Source organism: Ranitomeya variabilis, chromosome 1 (genome assembly GCF_051348905.1).
Source record: "Ranitomeya variabilis isolate aRanVar5 chromosome 1, aRanVar5.hap1, whole genome shotgun sequence".
In the NCBI taxonomy this organism is placed as follows: Eukaryota; Metazoa; Chordata; class Amphibia; order Anura; family Dendrobatidae; genus Ranitomeya; species Ranitomeya variabilis.
The window spans coordinates 1004741812-1004747175 of record NC_135232.1 but is presented as its reverse complement, the minus strand read 5'-3'; positions in this window follow the sequence as shown (position 1 = coordinate 1004747175).

The window sequence follows — 5364 nt, the reverse complement described above, 5'->3', positions numbered from 1 at the left end:
GCCGTGCAGGCCCCGCCCCTTACAAACTGCAACATTGCTCGCACTGAATAACAAACTTGTGCCCGGCTGTCCTGCGGCTGTGTGCTCGGTGAGTGCGGGAGCCGTCCGCACCGGACCCAGCCCTCCACCGGGCGGCCACCTCACTGCCACAGGCGGCCCATGGCCTCAGACATGCGGGACCACACAGGGCTCTAGTCACACAATGCTCTCATTGCTTTCATTCCTGTTCTTTTCACAACATGGTGCCATGCTAATTTATGGCAGAAGCTGTCACACCAGGGCTCACTTGTCCGCTATGTGGTAACACAGGGTCAGCCACTCGTCATAGCTCCTGTCTGCGGCCAGAAAACTGGCAGACTTTACTGTTCTGGTTTGCAGGAGCCATGTCTCATTGGCAGAGCCCCTGAGGTAGCAGAACCCCCATAAGTGACCCCATTACCCAAACTACGCCTCTCAGTGGAGTCACCTAGGGGTGCAGTGATCATAGTCATGCCACAGGTGGGTCACAGACCTTTATACCATTGTGCAGTGAAGAAAGAATAATTACATTTATATGTCGCTGTACACAGGCTCTGCCTGGCCCATAGGGGACCGGGAATCCCCCGGTGGGCCCCCGTGCAGACATGGCCCCCAACCCCACTGTATAGGCAGGACTTGGCATAATTCAGGAGGTACAGAAAAAAGCCACATCTCATCATTCATTTACCAAACTATCCAGTTTATTATTATATACAGGTCTAGGTAAATTTGCTAGCAAGGCTAAGGTAATATTTGCATGTAGGTGAAAAGTGTCCCCTCAAAGTCAATGTTACTGGTGGGCCCTTGGCACGCCAGTCCGACACTGGCTGTACAGTACTGTTTGCTCACACAATGCGACTCGGGAGGGACGGAGTGCTATTTTACTTTTGGAGAACAAATATTCATGGAATAGTTTGCGGACTCCTTATACAGCGCTAATAAGTTCCGGAAAAGCAGAAGCCCCCATCAAGTGACCCCATATTGGCAGGGCCGTATTTAGAGTTTCTGCTGCCCTAGGCACTTTTAGCGCTGCCTCCCCCATTGGTGAGTATGACACTATCGGCAGTGACTTTGACAAGAATCGCTGTTGTGAAAATAGCCTTTTGCAGCAGATTGGGCAGTTTTTTTGCATCTGCCGCGTAACGGATCACTTACGGCAACACTGCGTTTGGCTTCATTCATTCCCTATGGAATTTGCGGCACTTGCTGTGATCTGGCAAATGCGGTACCATACCTCCCAACTACGTGCGCCGCGGCAAATTTTAGGCCACGCCTCTGACCACACCCATTTCACAACTAGTCACACCTATATCCAAGTCCCAACCACACCCATTTAGCACTGTTGATCACACTGTTTCATATACAATAATTATAACCAAACAAAAATATGGCCACACAATGCTCCATACTGTATAATGACCCCTCATGATGTTCAATACTGTATAATGGCCCCACATGATGCTCCATACTGTATAATGACTGCACATGATGCTCCATACTGTATAATGACCCCACATGATGCTCAATACTGTATAATTGCCACACATGATGCTCAATACTGTATAATGGCCACACACGATGCTCCATACTTTATAATGGCCACACATGATGCTCCATACTGTATAATGACCACACAGCGCTCCATACTGTATAATGACTGTACATGATGCTCAATACTGTATAATAGCCACACATGATGCTCCATACTGTATAATGACCACACAGCGCTCCATACTGTATAATGACTGTACATGATGCTCAATACTGTATAATAGCCACACATGATGCTCCATACTGTATAATGGCCACACATGATGCGCCATACTGTATAATGGCCACACAGTGCTCCATACTGTATAATGACCACACATGATGCTCCATACTGTATAATGACCCCACATGATGTTCAATACTGTATAATGGCCCCACATGATGCTCCATACTTTATAATGGCCACACATGATGCTCCATACTTTATAAGGGCCACATATGATGCTACATGCATACTGTATAATGGCCCACCCCCCCTCCCATCCTGTATGCGTGGCTCATCTCCCCCTCCCTGTATGCATGGGTGGCTCAGGCTCATATCCCATCCCCCCCTGTATGCGTGGCTCATCTCCCCCTCCCTCCCTGTATGCATGGGTGGCTCTGGCTCATCTCCCATCCCCCCTGTATGCGTGGCTCATCTCCCCCTCCCTGTATGCATGGGTGGCTCAGGCTCATCTCCCATCCCCCCTGTATGCGTGGCTCATCTCCCCCTCCCTCCCTGTATGCATGGGTGGCTCTGGCTCATCTCCCATCCCCCCCTGTATGCATGGCTCATCTCCCCCTCCCTGTATGCATGGGTGGCTCAGGGTCATCTCCCATCCCCCCCTGTATGCGTGGCTCTTCTCCCCCTCCCTGGCTGTATGCGTGGCTCATCTCCCCCTCCCTCCCTGTATGCATGGGTGGCTGGCTCATCTCCCATCCCCCCCCCCCATGCGTGGCTCATCTCCCCCTCCCTCTGTATGCATGGGTGCGGGCGGCTCAGACTCGTCATCTCCCATCCCCCCCCCCCGCCCCCCCAATGCGTGGCTCATCGGCTGCCCCGCCGCCCCCCATCCACGGTCCTGCTTCATCCTCCCCGGCTCCCCCCGTCCTCCCTGGCTGACGGCTGTTATCATCATACCTCACACCGCGCAGAAGAACGGAATCCCGGCCGGCTCCACCTCTGTCCCGACTCCCAGCGGCGGCGCAGCACCCTCGTCCTGTATGAGCGCCGCGGTCACGTGGTACCGCTCATTAAGTTCATGAATATGCATGCATATTCATGAACCTTAATCAGCGGTACCATGTGACCGCTCACACAGGACCAGGCAAGGGCGTGCAGTCACTGAGAGCAGACCAGGCATCGCTGGAGCAGGTGAGGTGAGTATGATTGTATCATGATGTCTTCAAGGGGGCAAGGAGGCAGCGGCGGGCGGGCGGAGGGGGGGGGGGGTGGTGGTGACCCCGGCCGGACCGGACTCTATTAAAAAAAAAAAAAAAAAAAATACCTGCTCAGGTGCCGCCCCCCCCCGCGTCGCCCCGCCCTAGGCACATGCCCTCAAGTGCCTAGTGGCAAATACGGCCCTGCATATCGGAAATTATAACCTGTTGGGAATTTATCTACAGACTAGATGGTGGCCCGATTCGAACGCATCGGGTATTCTAGAATATGTATGTATGTATATGGCAGCCACATAGTATATAGCACATGCCACGTAGTATATAGGAGCCATGTAGTATATAGCAGACAAATACTACGTGGCCTGTGCTATATACTATGTGGCTGCTATATACATACATACATACATACATATTGTAGAATAGCCAATGCGTTAATACAGGCCACGCAGTATATAACACAGCCCAAACAGTATATAGCACAGGCCCCGACATATTGTAGAATAGCCTATACGTTAATACAGGCCACGCAGTATATAACAGCCCAAACAGTATATAACACAGCCCACATACTATATAACACAGCCCATGCAGTATACACTGTGTTCCAAATTATTATGCAAATAATATTTCCTCATTTTCTCTATCTATCTGAATTGCAGTCATTGTTATTTTCCAGTCATCTACTATTCTAGTATAATTGCAATGTTTTGGAAAAAACTGCCTATGAATACAGTATCTTTTAAAAAAAAATAAACACTCAAAATACATGTTCCAAATTATTATGCACAGCAGAGTTTTCAACCTTTTTTTTTTATTTTGAACAAAAAAATGGTCAGTTGTGAAGTTATAAGCATTATCAGCTTATTACAAAATGAAATCAAACAGTTTTCAAGTGAAAACTTTATTCTAGGTGATGTTACATTTGCACATAGGACCCCTTGTTCAAAAGAAGCTTCTGAACTCTCTCGTCCATTGAATTTGTCAGTTTTTGGATGGTTTCTGCTTCAATTGTTTTGCATGTGGACAGAATACCCTCCCAGAGCTGTTGCTTAGATGTGAACTGCCTCCCGCCATCATAGACACTCCTTTTGATGATGCTCCAGAGGTTCTCAATGGGGTTGAGGTCAGGGGAAGATGGTGGCCAAACCATAAGTTTGTCCTCTTTTATGCCCATAGCAGCCAGAGATGCAGATGTGTTTTTTGCAGCATGAGACGGTGCATTATCATGCATGAAAATGATCTTGCTGCGGAAAGCACAGTTCTTCCTCTTGAACCATGGCAGGAAGTGTTGTTTTAGAAACTCCACATACATTATGGAGTTCATCTTTACCCCTTCGGGGATCATAAAAGGGCCGACAATCTCTCTCCCCATGATTCCAGCCCAAAACATTACTCCACCTCCTCCTTGTTGGCATCTTAGCCGTGTTTTCATGGGGTGTCCATCAACCAGCCATCCTCCACTCCATCCATCTGGACCATCGAGCGTTGCACGGCACTCATTGGTGAACAAAACAGTTTGGAAGTCAGTCTTCATGTATCGTTTGGCCCACTGGAGCCGTTTCTGCTTGTTGCAGTGGATAGAGGTGGTCGACAGGATGGCTTACGCACGGCTGCAAACCTCTGAAGGACCCTGCATCTTGTTTTTCTGGGGACGTTGGAGGCACCAGCAGCTTCAAAAACTTGTCTGCTGCTATGACAAGGCATTTTTACAGCTGCTCTTTTAACCTTACGCAATTGCCTGTTGGAAAGAGTCCTCAATTTTTCCTTATCAGCACGTGGAGCGCCCCCACACCGCCGCAGGGCCGAGGGGTACCCGGAGCCGGGCCTCTAGGTCTCAGTCCTGGGGTTGTCACGGTGGCTAGACCCGGTCCGTGGCCCTGTCTGTCAGTGGGGGACGTCCGGTGCAATAAGTGGTATAGTAACGGTGTAGCGGTGCAGTTGTGGGGTGCAGGTCGCGGTAAATAACGAGGACACCAGGTTGCAGACTCTTTACCTCTTTACTGAAGCTCTCTGGGTCCTCAGTCCAGAATACGGCTCACCAGGCTGCGCAAGTCCGGCCGGTCCAATGGCACTTCCAGAGCTCTCCTTGCAGGTGGAAATCGGTGCCTTCCTTCTAGCGCTATGTGTTGCAGTCCTTCCCTGCTGTGCTTACGGAAAGTACCCCACAACTGTTGTGTCTGTTTCTCGTGTTCCCTCACAACAACTTAATTCGCAATGATCTTCCTCGTCCCTCCAGATACTATGGTAGGAACGCACCCGTATGACGGGGAGGCTCGGAGATCTTCCGGGACTCTATCTGCGCCCCTCTCCTGTTGGTACCCCCCTTTGCCTTCCTGGGTGATGCGTGAGACAGTCCGCCTAAAGCTAACTGCCCTGCCGTAGGTCTGAGGTATGGCTTGAAACTCTTTACCTCCT